Source organism: Phyllostomus discolor, chromosome 7 (genome assembly GCF_004126475.2).
Source record: "Phyllostomus discolor isolate MPI-MPIP mPhyDis1 chromosome 7, mPhyDis1.pri.v3, whole genome shotgun sequence".
Lineage (NCBI taxonomy): Eukaryota > Metazoa > Chordata > Mammalia > Chiroptera > Phyllostomidae > Phyllostomus > Phyllostomus discolor.
Window position 1 is genome coordinate 124,556,833 of NC_040909.2, and position 18,156 is coordinate 124,574,988.

The window sequence follows — 18,156 nt, forward strand, 5'->3', positions numbered from 1 at the left end:
TTTAACATAGAAATGAGCGGAGAGGTACGAAATGGTTTTGCTAGATTATTTAATAATGCATGATTGTGAATGGCTGTCTATTTTCAATGTGTTTGACATTTATCTTTCAATACCTTTCCTACTATATCTTTAAAATAGCAACTTGACCCTCTTTCCCCAACCATCCTGGGTAATTAGTTAAGTGGCTTATATAATATAGTCCTATCAATTGATCTGCAACTCTCTCATTCCTGTGTCCGGAAAGTTGTAGGCGGAGCTTCACTGACAACATGAACTTCAAATGGTCTCTCATTCAAATGGATTCCAATACAGATGATCACAGAAACTAGTAAATACGTTCCTTTTCCATCTTTCTTAGCATCAAGTCCTAGTGACTGTATTTTTTAAAATTACCCAGTTTTTCCTAACATTGCTTCATTTTCTGAATTCCTTCTTTCCAAGGGCCCATGAGGATCTCCTACAGTAGGGTTCACCAGCTATTCTTTCCACATATAGAAGCTGCAAGGGGGAAGGATGTTAATCCGCAGCTTGAGGAAAAACTACAGTGTTAAGATGTTGGTCAGGTTTTCTACGTACATAGTATGAGACATCTGAAGGCAACAGAAATGGTGGCATTCTCCTCTGTGCTTTATTTTTGTTTGTTATTAACTTTGGGGGGAGCGGGGGAAAGAAACATCAATTTGTTTTTTACTTATCGATGCATGTGTTGGTTGCTTCTTGTATATGCCCTGACCAAGGATTGAACCTGCAGCCTTGGCGTATCAGGACGGTTCTCTAAGCAACTGAACTACCTGGCCAAGGCCTCTATGGACTGATGTTAAGGCTGCCTAGTAAGGTTGGTAAAGGCTGGGGATGGAGAAGGAAGAAGCCTCAGTTTCTGTGCCTTCCAGTCTCCGGTCTCTAAAGCAACAGCTGTGATTTCAGAGCCCTGACGGCTAATTCCACGGGCAAAACGGTTGGAGGCAATGTTGCAACTGTGTTCGAATGACTTGTCGGGGCCACTCTTTTATTTGCTACGTTCCCATGATGCTTACATGGGCCAAATAATCAGTTGTCAAGTTCCACCTTTGCGAGGGAAGAATTGAGGGGAGGAGAAAAAAGGTACAGGAAAGGATACAGGGGATCCTCCACTTGCAATGGGGATACATCCCAATAAACGCATCCTAAGTTGAAAATTTTGTGAGTCAAAAATGCATCTATGGCACTTGCATAGCTTAGCCTAGCCCACCTTGAACGTGCTCGGAACCCTCACGTCAGCCTACACCTGGGCGAACTCGTCCAACACGAAGAATACACTGCAGGGCACCTGCTGCTGAGCCTCGTGACCATGGGGCTGCTGGGGAGCCATGGCTAGCTGCCACTGCCCAGCACCATGAGAAAGTCTCGTGCCACATAGCGCTACCCCGGGAAAGGATAAAAACTCAAAGAATGGTTTCTACTGGATGCGTATTGCTTCTGTACCATTGTAAAGTCTTAAGATCATAAGCAGAACCACTGCAAGTCCGGGGCTGTCTGCATAGTGGGAAATTGAGGAAATACGTATCAGGGCCCAGGATTCCAGGTTTCCAGCTCGACACATGCCCAGCTGGCCCTTCCTCCCACACAAGCAGGGGACAGGGGGCTGCATCGAGCTCTAAATTCAACCTCTCGGGCAGCGAAGAGGGCAGTTGCTGAGTGTAAAGAGAGATGCTGAAAATGATAAGCACCTAACTGAAGCTTTCTTTAGAACATAAACAATTAAATCCATCCCACAAATATTCTTAACACCAATTGGGGCCAGGCCCTCGGCTGCATGCCCACTCTGCAGAGATGAATAATACGCAGGCCTTGGCCTAGCGGAGCGAAGAGTTAATCAAAGAGCAGCAATAAAGGGTGATAAACACTTCTTGCTGGAAATGTAGTCAGGGTTTATCAGGGTGCCCCAAGATACAGGAGCCTCTTACTCACCAGGGGCACATCCAGAGGAAGTGTCACTTGTGATACATTTTAAAGAGTGATAGGATTATTGGGACAGAGGAAGTAGGAATGCAGGGGCCCTGGAAAACACCTGGACACGCAGCAGCGAACACAAAGAGAGTGCGAAAGACGTGGGAACTTGGCAACGGAAACAGGCAGAAGCACCAAGCAATTTATTCCAGAAACATTCAAATTCATTTTAAAGGCTACTAGATCCTATCCCTAGCCCCAATGGCTAGGGATAGGTCCTTAAAAAGCTGCTTTTTAAAAACATCCCACACATACAGTCCAACAGGAGTTTCTAGAAAAGCATTCCATTGCTTGTTGCTAAAGTAGAGTTTGAATTATTTGTCATTTGTTAAAAATAATTTTCTATCTGCTAGTAGGTATAGGAATGATGATGATGTTGATGAAGATGATGATAAAAATGTGGGCCACTGTGAAGCATCTAATTGCAAAAGCTCTTAACACTTGAATCTTTCTGTCTGAGTCTCTTTCCTGATACAACACCCAACAGGCAGAGACTGAACCAACAAAATTAAACAGTCCCTGGACACCAGTATTGGAGATTCAATTACCTCTTCATCATTCATTCTTCATGGAACAACTATCGGTACATATTAAGTTGCAGGCACTGTTCTAAGGCACTAGAACTACAGCAACAAACAACCAAAAGAACCACGAGACATTCTCACACTGGACAGTCACGGAGACTGGAGCTCCTAGGCTGTGGGGAGGGGATGACATCAGAATAAGGAAACAGGACAGCCAGTCAGGAGCCTGCTTTTCTGCACACAGAGCTCCCGCTTGTGCCTAAACTTCACCAGGGCTCAGCGCATGTCACAAGGGCTTGACTTAGCCAGCCCTAATGACTGAGTGAATTGGAGACCCTTTGCCTTAATTTCCATCCCTTTGGCGTGCTGTTCTCCTTTTGGTCATTGTCACCTTTGCCCAGTGCAGACATCAACATTTGCCATGACCAGAGGTGACAGTAGCTGACACGGCTAGGCCTTTGCTGGCCTCATCAGCAAAGGCCAGTGAATTAAGGAGGCACTCACTAGGTGGAGGGCTTCACAGGTGGACCCACTGCCCCCAGAAAAGCCCCAGGGCGGGGAGGGGAAGCAGTCCCTGGGCAATGCCACGCGAGCCCTCCCCGGGCAGTGCAGGGCCTCCCTGGCCGGACTCGACCACACGGACTCGACCACACGGAGACTTGGTGTCCCCACCGCAGCACAACGACAGCGAAGCTGAGGTGAGAAAAAGTAATTAGGTCTCAAATCTGCATTAAAACACTTCGCAGGGTTTTATTCTCCAAGTGGAAAACTGTTCCCACAAAGGTCTATTTTTAAGCATTTTATTTTAAAGAGATCAGGAACCTTTTCATGTTGAAATTGCTCAGTGGGAAATTTCCGAGTAATGCTGCTTAAAACCAGCCTGAGGATGACAAGGCAGAGGAAACGAGTGGGTGCTCCAAGTCTGGGGAACTACAACCACCCCTCCCCCTCACATCAGGGGCCTGGCTCAGGAAGGCGATGGATACACTATGGTGCCAGTTCCTCTGGGACCCAAGCTGGCTATCGGGATACTGAAAGCAAGCAGAATTTCATACTTGGGGAAGATATTAGTTCATGCACACTTTTTCTTTTCAACTACAAATTTTAACTGTTTTCCCCCAAATAAGGCAAAGGCAATATTTCACATAATTGATGGCATCTTGGTTATGACACACAGGTTATTCAACCTTGTGGTGTCTATTAATTTATTAAGAGAAATAAATATTCAACCTGTTAACCAGAATCTGACTTTCTATTATAGGCTCAGAAACACAATGAAGGAAGGTGATTACCCCGACTCTATACTTCATTAAAATCAAATCAGAAGAGAAACCCACTGGGCATAACTGACACAGTTCATTCACCCATCAGACATTCGGTGGGCATCACCTGTGCCGTGTGCCAGGCACTTGAGTGACATCACTGAAAGCAAACTCCTGCCCGCACGGAGCCTTTATTCTACTCTAGCATTAAATAAACAAGCCGTAGTCTAGAAATTAGGTGTCCCAGCTTACGTGTGGCCAGGTCGCTGTGAGTCAGTTTAAAGTCTCTCAAAGGGTTAACTGGAGGACAATCACTACAGACATAAAAACCCAATGTTCTAAATGCCATCGGATCAAAGCCCTCCCCTTCCTCCTGCAGTCACAGCAGTCCAGGTTTCCAGTCTTTCAGTGGTTCCATTTTGGAACCAGAGAACCATGAACGGGCACTACAGTAAATGTGGCAGCCAGTCAGCTTCGGCTAAGCGCTGCTGCAGTAACAAATGACTCCAAGCATCTAAATCAATGGCTTTCCATAACATGACTATCCTGTGTCGGCTGTGGGCTAGGCTACTCAACCTCTTTGCAGGACCCAGGCTACAGCGTGGCTTGCCTAGAGGACATACTGCCTTCAGGGAAGAAGGAATAGAGGGAGTGATGGCCATTCAATGACTCAGAGCGTTTCCTCTTCAGTGGTACAGACGACTTGAGCTCACATTTCATTGGCCAAAGCAGGTAACACAGAGGTCAATGGAGCAAGAACATATTGTTATCCCACAGGCGAGAGTGGTGAATAAAACAGCAGCCAATGATGGGTAGGTCACGGCATTCCTCAGAGTGCAGCTAGCTACCAGAAAAGACGTAGGAAATATTTCCAACCCTTCAATTCCCCCAAACTTGTGATTACTATTAAATTGTGACCAAAACTTCTGAAGGGAAATAACTCCCTTTCACATCATAATTCCTCACCAGACCAGAAGCACACAGGATGCAGAATGAAACAAAAACAAAGCCAGGAGAAGTTCGAGGAGATTAATTTTTCCTTCTGCGGTTACATGTCAAACAATTCCTTTTTCCCCTCAATCATTCCTCTCCACATGAAGGGAAAGGAACTCCAGAAATTACAGTGTGGAAGACTACATTTTACCTTGCAGCTAGTAAATTCTTCCTGAGGGCCGCCTGATCCTGACGCTGCCCGGTGAAATGAACGGAAGCAGGCCAGGGTAGCACAAACCTCTCAAATTTTTGCTGTGCAGCAATTAGATGGAATTATAATGCTGGAAAGACATACCTTACTGTCTCAAAAGGGCATCCCAGACCTCCCAGTTTCTTAGCAACATGCCAAAGAATAAGCTGGAGGATTCCACCACCCCAGTTCATATCCAGCAGGCACGTTTTTTTATGCTGACTTCAGGTACTGTAAGGCTTAGCAACGGTCATCCTATGACACTGAAGACGCCCCAGTCTGTACAGCTGTGTGACCTGAGATGGTGTTCTTTCAGCCGCTCTGGGGACTAAGAGCCTCCCCCTTGTGATTAAAAATTCATAATCCATATAGGTGTTCACCGGACAATTCCTCCAACTTTTCTACATATTTGAAAATTTACAAGTGTTACTTTATAAATAAAACATCAGGGGTAAATCTTTAATAAGCCCAGGACTGAATGAGCCTTTAAACTCCAGGAGCAAAAGATCTGCAGGCACAATCACAAGTGAAATTCTCTTGCCGTTGGGGAACAGTTGGTAAGCCTTACGAACTTAAACAGTTAGTACCATGCTACCAGCAAATTTGGCCCCATGCGTGCATTCATAATATATACAAGGCATTCATCCAAAGAGCATCTTAAGTCACAACATGTAACTAGAACTATACCAGTTCCAGGTGCATTTGCTAGAAGTCAACATGGGGAACTGGCCAAATCGATGAATGGCCAATTCACCAAAGAGAGTCTACTGAATGAACGGTTTTCTGCATTCTCCAAATTTATGAACAACTTGTTTTTTAAAACTATTTATGGAGTTTGCAGTAGATTGTGTATGACAGGATGGGATGAGCTTAAAAACTTTGTGAGATTTCTAAAGTTAGTGGTAAGTTTCCATTTTGCCTTCATAGTATTTAAGGAATGGTCAGTTCATCAAAAGCTACAAATGATTTAGTTCTCTTGCAAATGTCTAATATCTAGAAAACATGTTCCATAATTTAAATGACTCCGTAAAATATGTACTTTAAAGTATATAGTGCTTTGTTTTGATTTTTATGTGAATCTTTTTTGTTTGTTGGTTGGTTGGTTTTATTGACATTTTAACCATTTCAGGAATCTTTTTTCTTATGAATCTAAGCTTTCAAGTTTTGCATTTTTCTTGTCTTGAATTAAGTGAGGTATTTAGGAACATATCCTCCTTACTGAATATGACCACCTAGCAGAAACTAAATGCAGATTACTAGAACGTACGCTCAACAAGAACAAGAATATTATGGACTAGTTCAGGGGAGGTCAGTAGACTATGGGTCACGCATTACTTGTTTTTATAAATCAAGTTTCATTAGAACATAGCCAATATTTATTTATATACTGCTATGGCTGCTACGATGCAAAACGGTGGCCGAGTTGAACAGCTGCAACAGAAACTGTAAGTCCTGCAAAGCCTAAATACTTATCTGGAACTTCAAAGAAAAAGTTTGTCATTTATGGTCTAGTTCATTACTGGATCCACAGCTCCTGGAGTAATGCCTGGCTAATTGGGGGAGGGAGGGGAGGAGCCTTCTATAAATACTAGTTGAATGAATGTGTGACTCTTGGTTTTCAGTGCAAGCTGGCCAGCATTTACCACTCATTTCAGTGTCTACTGTGTTACAACCACACGGCCTAGTGAGGGGTGCTCGTTCTCCCCGGTGACATGAAAGTTAAGCAGGAGTTGTCAACTGGTAGACCAAACCGCTTCTAAGGTCCCAGGACAGAGGCTAACCTTAATGCGGTCAATTGGTCTGAAGCAATGTAGAAACCAACCAACCCACGTTTCTACGAAGACTACACTGGGGAATGCCAACACAACTAGGCTGGCCGGTCTCGAAAAACCCAAGTCACTGCTTGTCAGTGAAAAAAAAAGAAACGAAAACGTAGGTTGGCCAATATTTCTTTCCCCTTCTGAAGGTTGGCAGTGATTTTGTGGTCACAGTGACAAACTGCCCTAAAAAGAAGGAAACCACAAGACCACGCCCACTGCCTCTCCCAAACTACAGCTGCTGCTGCACCCAAGAAACCGCGTCTTCTTCCAGAGAAGACAGCAGCCCCCGGGCCTGTCCCAGCAAAGAGCAGCCTCCACAAAGGTTACTCTGTTGGGAAAGACTATTAAGAAGTCGAGAGTGATAAATCTAGTGGGGTTCTTTTTTGCTAGTTTACACTTACCTGAACACTAAAGCCTATTAAGAAAACTGTAACCAGACAAAACCAAGTGATCTGGGTTTTTATTGCTGCTATTTGGTTTATTTTAAATGGCAAATGGCAGATGTTTGTTGCAGAGCGGAGGAGATGCCTAGCGGCCAACTTTAATTTCCTATTGTCTTCATGTCCCTGCTGTGAAAACCCTCCACCCCACTTAATACTCAGTTCCGCCAATTCCCAACTAGCCTCAGTAAAACCCCCAGCGTAGAATAAGAACATACCTGTGCTGTATGCCCACTCATTTCCTTCAGAGCAGGGGCACTTAATTAGCCCTCAGTACCTAGCACTGTGCTAGGTGCTTTGGGTATGTATAAAAATATGAGCCCCCGCGGATGTGGCACACTTGGTTGGAACAGTAGTCTATAAACCAAAAGGTCACAGGTTCGATTCCCAGTCAGAGCACATGTCTGGGTTTCAGGTTTGGTCCCCAGTTGGGGCGCATACCAGAGGCAACTGATCAATATTTCTCTCTCACACTGATGTTTCTCTCCATCTCTCTTCCCCTCCTTGCCCCTCTCTCTAAAATCAATAAGCATGTCCTTGCGTGAGGATTATATGCATGCACACACACATATACAATATGGTATGGCATTATACTTTTGCTTAAAGAGGTTTTGCTATCCAGTTTAAAAAGCCCTAAGCCTTTGAAATACCAAAGACTGAAAAAAGAAAGAAAGCAATGAAGATAAAAATATTGTTAACACTTAATATACAAGGTGGGGCAAATGCAGGTTTACAGTTGTTCATATGGAAAATAATACAATTAACAAATAGTAATACAAGAATAAACCACGTTTAGCATACTTGCCCCACCCAGTGTGATGAAGGCTTCTAACCCTGTTAACCCACCCGAGATGTGTGCGTGTTGTCCTCAGCCTCATATTTCTGTATTTCTCATACAGAAATATGATTCTGAATTTTCCTTATAAGTATGGAGCATCTAAAAGTGGCCCAGGCTACCCAAAATTGGCAGGGATGGGGGGAATCACCTTTTAAGGTTCCATTTTTTTGGCATCATCTCTTGATCAACTTCTACTTCGTTTATAACCTTTTTAGCCTCTGTGCTGCAATTTCTAAGATTACAACCTACTTCCAAATAATTCCAGGAACCGCTCTTCACCAGCCCCAGGGGGTGCTGCCAGTGAAAATGGCAATAAGAACCCATCAAAACCATCACAGCTGCAGAGCACCCGTCGGCAATCCCAACACAACAGTGTCGAGCTAACCCGAGTCAACTCCCGCTTTCTTCTAAGAAGACACTTCTTCCTACTGGTACCATCCTACTTCTGGCCTTTCTGATCCACCTAGCAGTACAGCAGGTCCTCAAAGAAGGCTTTCTTCACATCGTTTCATTATAACACTGGTGAGATGCCGTGGGAACGTAACTGTCATTTACATCAATTAGCCTAAAGTTGGTTCTGTGACACGTCATCTCACCTAAAGTTGCAGAACCTGTGGACGCGGTTAAGCGAGGACTTCCTGTACACAACCACACAGACACAACCAGAGGGGTCCTCAGGAAAAGTCCCTCCACCAGGCCATGGTGACAGTGTAGGGCCTTTCAGAGGGGCAGGGAGCTACGGCAGCAGCTTTGTGTGGCTGTCTTTTCAGAGACCCCAGATCAGCTGGAGCCGAGGCCAGATGCCACTTGAACAGCACGCACAGGTACGCTGCCCTTAGATTCGACTGTACATTTAAACTTTTGAATTACACAGGGTAGTTTCTCTGCAAGGAGACAGTGACGTTTTCGTGCCACCAAAGGGCAAATCTGCCTTCCCTCTTCATGGCCGTGAGCTTTTCGCCCTCTCAACCGGCTCGTGAGGAGCACTGGGAATGTGAGGAGGATTGCAGGGAGGGGGAAGGAAATCCTTCTTCCTGTGTCTTCAAAGGGACTCAAGAGCTTCTCCTTGTGGAAGCAGAGGTTAATCAGTGACTCTAACTGAAAAAGGGCCATGCACTTGAAACGAGCTTCTGCTCTGAAAATTCCTTAAATCTGCTTAAGCATGAAAGGAATAAAACTAAATATTATCACAGCTCCCGCTCCCTTCTCCACCCCATTCCTTAGCATCCGTCACTCGGTGCTAGACAGAAGGAAGACAAAGAGGAGTCTCAGATCCCCAAGAGCCCCCGAAGGAAAGTAAATGGGGAAAGGGATTCTCCTTGGCATCGCTGCTTGGTAAAGAGTGACATCGGCCCCCAGTCGAGTCTGCGCCCGTGTCCCCTGCCGTGGGCATCAGCACCCACTTGGAGGCGGCAGAGGCAGACGAGTGTTCTTCGATGCGATCATCAAAGCCAAATGGACATGGGCAGTCAGCTTCGCACCACCTGGATTGAGCGTGTCTTTTTATTCCGGGGCTTTTGACATCAGGCGCCTGGCTGATACTGCAGGGGCACTGTTCTCGGAGCTGCCGATTCCCAGGCAGAATAAACCAACCAGTCCGGAGCTCACCTCCCAACCACCCTCTGTCGGGCTCTTAGACCCCGTGCCGCTACCGCGGGTCCCCCCTTATCCGCAGGGAGCACGTTCCAAGTCCTCCAGTGGAGGCGTGAAACCACTAATAGTACTGGACCCCATAGGCACCATGTATTGAACTGTACACACACACCTTTCCACTCAAAGGAAGCACTGCACAGCCTCTAGTGGGCACATCTGAGGTGTCGGCATCACTACTCTCGTGCTTTGGGGCTGTTATTAAGGAATATACAGGTGACTTACACAAGCACCGTGATACTGTGAGAGTCAGTCTGGTAACTGAGGTGGCTACTAAGTGACTAAGGGGCAGGCACATGCTGGACTAGGGGATGGATCCCATCCTGGCCTGGATGGAGTGGAACAGCACGAGAGTTCATCTCGCTACTCAGAACGGTGCGCAATCAAAAACGCATGAATTGTTTAGTTCTGGATTTCCTGTTTACTATTTTCAGATCGCTGATGATCACGGGCAACTGCAACCCGGGGATAAGAGGACTGCTGTCTCCTCCCTGCCCTAACCACCCTGGGCTAGGTACCAGATAGCTAGAGACCGCTCCTATGCTCCAGAGCTGCTGAAATCATTCAAATTAGCCAATCCTAGACCTGCCTCATCCTCCCTTCCCACAGAAACCACAATAAAGGCTCTTGGTCCAGACTTTCCCCTTGTTCTCTGTGCCTTGTGAGCAAGCTCAGTGCTTCGCTGGGTGGCCCTCCGCAGCGTGGCTCACCTTTGCCCCGTGGGAACTGCCAGTAACAATCTGTCTTTTAATAGCAATCACCTCCTGAGCGGATTGCCTCGCAATACTGATAATAATAATAAAGTCGACATTTTAGACCACCACCCAAGGATGAACAGCCACTAATTACAGTAAACACACACACCAAAATCCGCATCAAACCCATCACGCCTCCAATGACGATGGGTCAGTAATGTATAAGTCCGCATACTTTCCGTAACAGCATAGCATGCTGGAAGTAGCCCCCGCAGCCTGAGTGCTTCTCTGTTCCCTCTTTTGCACTCCAATGAAATTCCCTTAATCCCACGACACCTAAATACTCACCTGCTGGGTTGCTTTATTAAACAAGCACTTAGGAGAGGGGCTTGTTGGGAGAGGGGGTGGGCGTGAAACCAGCTATATGCCGCGTGATTAATAAAAACTTGCCATTATGGCCATTCTTCCCTCTAGCTTTCCCTCGGAACCACACGGCCCCATTTCCCTTGATTAGCGCAAGGATTTAGATTCACTTTTCAAAAAGGGCTAATCAGCTTTAGCTTAAATGGATCGAAATGCAACACAAGAGTGGCTTCCCAGTTAATAAAGGGTAGGCTGAGTTCCCCCGCTCCCCAAGTGCTACATTAGAGATGAATCTTAAAAAAAAACAACAAAAAACCCCAGCTACAAATAGTGTATTTTGAAAACATCCAGCCACTATTCACTATCAAAGTACAGGAAACGGTGTCAAGGCACAGCGCACACATCAATACACTCTCCAGGCTGAAGAGTTCGCTGATGTGATGACCCCCTTCTAGCTCATCTCAGTGCGACGGCCTTCGCCACTGGGAAACAGACCAAATCAATCAACGCGCACCTTGAGTGCCTTCCTACCCAGTGCCGTGTGTACGTGTAAAAGTGAATATTTTAAATAAGTACCAAACCGTGGGAACTTGCCTAGAGATTTCCATGTAAATTAAAACCGCAAAATCAAATTATCATATCAAGCCAATGTTTGTTAATATCTAAAATCTGAAGTCGTTCCGGCAATATTGACATTAGTATTGTCAGTGGAGGAGGAACACCAGAATAGGTTTTTTTCCCCCTGAAAATGAAATGGAACAGAACAGAACAGAACAGAACAGATCTAGAGTCGCAGCTCTGAGATGCCGTTAGGAAGACACGTGTGGGACCCTCCTCCAGGTTCAAAAGGATGACGGCGGACCAGGAAGAGGGAGACAATGGATTTCTTGGCTCAGAAGGTGGTGCTGGAGATCCTGACAAGACTCTCACCCCACCACCTAGTTCCGTCCAGACTCGCCTTCCCGTCCTGGCCCTGGAGTCGGACAGCCGCTCACACACTCTGAAGGATTCGGGGCTCCCCTTCAGTGGCTACATTATGAAAAAAACTTTTTTTTTTTACTTGCCTCATACTTTAATCCAGGTGCGTATACTGGGGGCCTTCCCAACTCCACAACTGCCCTGAAATCCAGAATTTTTGTGGTCTTTTCCAGGTAACATTGGCCCCTTGGCCCTTAACCTAGTGCTGACTGGTAGGTGACGGTGGAGAATGGTGGAACGGACTTAGAAATCTGAGTCCACGGGACCTGGTTTCACAGGCCCGTGAAAAGCTGTGTGGCTGTGAACGAATTCAACCACGTGACTTTCTCTGAGTCTCAGCTGTCATGTCTGTAGGATGGACGTAACAATACACAGCTCATCAGGCTCTTCCGAACCACCAATGAGACGGTACACATTTGTTAAATGCCAGGCACATACTAAAAAAATGGCAACTACATTACATGAAAAATTATAACTTGTGAGATGCCCTCAGAATAGAGTTCTTTTGGTGTTTCAGCAATGACATCCCCTCAAGTAGAGTTACTGCCATGAACTCAGTCTCCAGGCAAGGGCTAGCCCGTAGGAGTTCAATGTTCATGTCCTTCCATCTCGGTGGGAGCCCGACTAGAAATACTACCAAGTGGCTTGTCAGTCCATTTGATTCTACAAATATTTGGTAGCTACCCTTCGTGTCCTCAATACGAAAAAGAGTGTGAACATTCCTACCCTTAAAGACAGAGCAGCCGGACTACTGACATGAGTAAACATTTACTAAACTGAATTGCAAACACCACGACATGGTATGGCTGAGTCACCTGCAAATTTGCCGAGCACAGGAAATGTCCAATTCTCTACATCTTAGAGACGGAAACCAGGTATTTACCCAGTCAGTGAGCAAGACCCTGTAGAACCTTTTAGGTCTCTGCTTTGTGCTCCGTTTTCTCATGTTGGCCCACTTTCTCATTGCACTCAAGCTAACCCAGCTCATTATGTTCACCTCACTCGTTTCGGGGCTGCCGACCCTCTTACCTCGCTTAAATGGGAAAAGTTTTCCCAGGCTTCAGTCTTCCTAGTCAGAAACCCCATGCATTGTATGGCATACAATGCAGGAGAGAGGTTAACATTTTAAGGTTACAAAAAAAAAAAAAAGAAAGAAACAACTTAGGATCTGAAGTCTGCCACAGTTTTGTAATTTACTAGCTTGTGACTTTAGGCATGTTTAATCTCTGTGATGCCACTACACATCTATAAAATAGAAATAAAATAAATCATGGAAGCATGCCACTCACTGATAACACACTCTTTGCTTAACAGTTCAACCAAGAAACATTTCTGTTCATGCAAGTGATCACCTTTGTCGTACCTTTGTGATGTAGAATACAGTTGTGTTTATTTTCCAGGCCACACCCTAATTTTTCTAAGACGTCTATTGGCTAATAATACTTTAGAGCCATCCATCAGTTCATTCAGAATGATACTGATATGACTCTGAGAAATGTCTCTATCCTGCCTTTACGAGGGAACACTATGCCATAGTCAATCTTTCCAAAAATATTTTAAGGACTTCCCACTGAACAAAGCATGTTTTAAGGGATGTCTCCAATTCCTTTCTTATCCTTTTCATTCAATAGTTTTTATCTTTCTCATTTCTTGTCTGACTTCTCTTTTTGACCGAGTATATACAATTTGAAGGATTATTGTCCAAAAACTGGAAACAAAGCTATCCTATGTAAATATAATGCCACTACTCAGAACACTTATTTTTTAAAAACACATTAAAAGCAAAAATACTGCACACTTGTGATACCTACACAAACATATAAAATTAAGTAGAAATATATGCCAAGTCATTTTCATGGAGGTTATAATTTTATGCTGTAATGAAGTGTCTCAAGATTATGGTGATAATAAAAATAGATATAATAATCGATTAAATAACACAATTACATTCACGTAGATTCATGACTCTCATAGATGAAGACAGTGTGAGTCTCAGACCTTCAAAACTGGTTATTTAACAGCTCAGGAAATTGGCCGAATAAAGTAATATGGTATTTCTCATTCTGCAAAATCCGGAAGGCCATCCGCACACACAGTCATATAGGTCTCCATCCCAGAACGGGCAATATGGGTGAGTTAAAGGTCTCATAAATGGTTGAGAGAAAACTGTGAATGTTTATTGGACCTCCAGGTACCTGACCATTCCCTATTCTAAGGTCTTAGTTAAATGCCCTTCTAAGGAAGCCGGAGCTGGGGTCTTTACAGTCTCTTCTGGTTTTCCATCTGTCTCTGCTTATCCTTTCCATCAGGTCTGGTGTTGCCCATCAGCACTTATCTCCTACTCTCTTAACTGGAAAGTAATGCAGGCTGTATTCAAATCTCAGCCTGCCCAAGCCCACACTCTTACTATTAACGAAACAATCTTTTTCACTGAGGCAAAAACCTAAACTGATGATATTCACACAGTCAACCCAAACACATCCATAGCCTAAACAGTGGCTAGCCAGGAGCTCTTGTTGTCCCCAAAGAGGGAGAAGGTGTCATTTCCAGGAAATGTCCTTTAAGGAAAGGGCACGTCTCCATCCCTTTTCTTCTTTACCAAGAGATGGAATGCAGTTGTGATAGCCAGGGCTGGGGCAGCCCCATCAGATCCCAAGGGGGTACCATGTGTTTAACGAATAAGGTGGAACACAAAACGGGAGCATCGGTCCCTAGCGATCATGGATCCGCCTTGCCAGTCACCTACATCCAGATCATTGAGAAACAAACACCCATCTCGTCTGAGCCACTGTTTCCTTGAATTTTTGGTCCCTCATAGCTATGCACCACCCTAATACTGCTGCTAATTCACGTTTTCAAAATAGACATTGTGGGCTGGACAAAACAGGTGTACAATAGATTTAGCTCGGGGACTCTCTATTCTGTAGGTTGCACTGGTATTTGCATTTTTTAAAATCTATAACCACTAGATCCTTCATTTCCATAAAAGCTGGGGCTGCGTCTCATGTGATTTCACATCTCCAGGGGCTTGTACAAAGCCTGGCTCAGGAGAGCCCAATCAGTCTTTGATGACTGTCGAAGGGGAAGTGTTTTATCTCCACAAAGATGCACAACTTCCTTCCTACAAGTCAGCCATCATGACTTTCAGTCCCGAACTCCGTGGCTGGACCTAGGTCAGGTGCTACACACACCTGTTTAGATATCGTCGACACATGAGATGTCCTCTTCCATCCTCAGAAAGAGAAAAAAGGTACACAAAAATGACTTTGCACTCCATGGTCCTTTTTTATGGAACACAATGGGCCAGAGCTATGAAATCATCACCAGGTGTTAACTACCCGGGAAAGTTCAGACCACCCCACTGTTCTGCTTTACAGCACGTAATGACCATTCTATTTAATCACTCTGCCCACTCCAAGAACTGTCAAGCTAGACTCCGGCACAACATGTACTATTTTTATAGGAACAAAACAGTGATTTTTCCTGATAAAACAACTTTCAAAATTACCTGATGAAAAAATGACCCCAGTTTACTACAAAATTTGGGATGCATCTTTTACACCAACAGGTACTATAAACGGTCGCAAAACAGTATGAATAGTATCTTATTTTAGTATCTTCTGTGCTGACTTACATACAGTGAAGATTCACAAAATATCTGTTAAACACACACCTCGAGTCTGGGTTATTGGCCCGTGATAAGGTAAAGCTTGAGCCATCAAGAGCAGCGGTCCTCAAACGGAGGTGGGTTTGCACCCCACGGGACGCCCGGCAAAGTCTACAGCCACTTCTGATCATTGCCATAGGGGGACGGGTAGGTGCTACTGGCATCTACTGGGTAGAAGCCAGGGACATCGGGAAGGACCTTCCAATGTCTAGGAGCCCCACAACAAAGAATGACCTGACCCAAAATGTAGACAACATCACTGTTGAGAAACCCCGGCCTTACATTTGCCTAAGGTTATGGGTATTCCACTCTCGAGCTTCCACTGCCAGGAGGGAGGTGGGCACTGCTGACATCCCAGTCGAGAGGGCACAACCTGAGAACTCAATAAAGATGAAGAGAGAGCCTGTAACAATTACTGAAGCTTAGACCACACTGGGTATTCCCAGGTTTGTGTCTTTCGATTGGTCAGTTCCTACCAAGTTTCTCACGTCCATCCGTGAAGCCGAAGGTGTGAACCACTTCAGGGTAACAACAGGCTCTCCAAGATCTGATCCTGCCTCCTAAGATCCCAACATTCTAAGCACTCAACGTCTTTTTCTTTTTAGAGATTTTCCTGCCGTCAACTTTTTCCCCTGTAGTCCCTACTACAAAAACGATCGCCCTTAGCTGAGGAGAACACCAGACAGGACAGGGGGCAGGTATTTTTCCTCTCTTACCCACACCACGCCCAAGGCCACGGTACACACCCATTCTGACCTCACGCCTGCAGCCCCGCCATCCTCCACAGACTCTGGCCACTTTCCCAGGGGGACTACATTTCATGGCATCTATCTGCATGCAACTCACTTGCCTAGTAAGTGCCAAGCGAAGTACAAAATTTCAATCAGCTCCATCTTTCCCGAGCACACCACAAAGCTCCACTTGCTTTTGAAAGTCGGTTGCCTCTCCTAATCAGAGTCAGCTTTGCTAATAACGATCACAACGCCGCGTCGCAAGCGACGCTGAAGGAGGCAGCGCTTAGGCGGGTCAGTGGAGGTTTTCCTAAACATTCTGATTACCAACTTTCACTGCTCCTAAAAAACCATGTAAAAGTCCTATCATTACATTTAAACAGCCGGATTGATATGCTGAACAAGACTATGAGAACGGCGGATAAATTGCCGTAATCTGCCATACTGTCACTTACCCTGCTCTTCAGAAGCTGGTAATTGACCTAATAGGATACTAAGGTGGGCAGTTTGCAAATCTGACAAGGCTATACCGCTTTGTCGGAAACCACCCTTCTTGAGCAAAAAACAACGACAACAGAAAACGACTCCCAGTCAGGAAGACAATATGTTTCTTCTCATACGAAGTCAAAAGAAGTCACACGAAGCAGTCGTTGTATGTAGGGGCAGCAACCAATGCCAGCATTTACTTGCTTTTAGTGGTCTACTGGCACAGAAAATAAGGGCTTCTCCCATGCCCAGGGGACCAGGCTGTGTGGAAAGCACGTGTGAGTTAGGAGGGAGGCACTGAGCTTGTGGCGCCCAGAGGAAGATTCCAGCCCTCCCCCCCCCCCCAGATACCCAGCCTACTGCTGGGGTTGCCTCAGGACTGGCCAGCAGGGTCTCAAACGCACCACCTAGGAAAATGCCCGACGTAAATGACCTCCCATGGATACTTCTTCGATGTGAGGATTCTGGCTGCCAGCTTACATCTTATAAGAAAATGACTACTACTGTCACTGTTTGAAGAATTCGTGACCACTGGGAGGCTAGTGGGGAAGACGAGTGTCGGAAGATGACGTCAGACTCTGCCACCTGTAGGTCACGGGCAGAGGTGTGGATGCTACTGTGAGTCCGATGGGAAGCCTTTGAGGACTGTGAGCAGAGGAGGGGTAAGAAGGGACTTCTCTTTGAAAGGGTCCTTGTGGCGGCTGCTGTGCGGACGAGAATTTGTAGTGGGGCAACGGTGCCAAGTGGAATCCTGGAAGACAGTCAGCAAGCTGCTGTGGTCGGAATGTGCCCCTCAAAAGTCTTACCGAAATCCTAATGCCCGATGTGATATGAGGAGGCAGGGTCTTTGGGAAGCTATTAGATCAGAGGGTGGAGTCCTCACGGATGGACATAATGCCCTTAATAAAAAACACCCAAGAGAGCTCCCCAGTCCCTTTGGCCACGTGAGGACACAGCGAGAAGTCTGTGACAAGGACCCTTCCCAGGCACGCTGACCCCCTGATCTCAGACTGCCAGCCTCCAGAACTGTAAGAAATAATTGTCTATTGTTAAACAGCCACGTAGTCGGTGCTATTTTGCTAGAGCAGCCTGAACGGACTAAGACAGAGGCTGCTGGAAAGGTCAGGCAGGAGGAGGTGACCGTGGCCTGGCTGTGGGAGGAAGCTGTGCTTAAGAAGTGGTTGAGTTCTGGATGTATCCTACGCCGTAACCAACCCAATGTTCCAGGGAGCTGCACGCGGTTTACGAGAGACAGAAAGGGACCAGAGACAACGCCAAGGCTTTGGCCTGAGTCACTCAGAGGGAAAGGCTTGCTTTTTCATTGAGATGGGAACATTATAGAGATAGCACATTTGGGGAGGTAAACAGGGAGAAATCAAGAGCTCGGTTATGGATATATTATTCCCAAATACATTATAGTCTCCTATGTTTAAAACTGGGTTCACTGTTTCATTTCTGGACATTTCTGAGAGAGTTCTGACACGTTATAGCCACATTCATGCACACTGGCATATGTCTGTGTGCGAATATATC

The 18,156-nt window shown here is 45.6% G+C and overlaps 1 protein-coding gene and 1 long non-coding RNA gene across 2 annotated transcripts in view; both read right to left on the reverse strand.

Annotated features, from left to right (window-relative positions):
• Positions 1 to 18,156, reverse strand: part of EXT1 (exostosin glycosyltransferase 1) — a 268,291-nt gene that overhangs the window by 62,477 nt on the left and 187,658 nt on the right. The gene's annotated exons all lie outside the window — the stretch shown is intronic.
• On the reverse strand, positions 4 to 16,262 carry LOC118501774. Its single transcript, XR_004904429.1, has 3 exons — positions 16,249 to 16,262; positions 11,979 to 11,981; positions 4 to 827 (listed from the first exon to the last, which is right to left on the reverse strand). It is a non-coding gene; the product is annotated as an uncharacterized LOC118501774 (long non-coding RNA).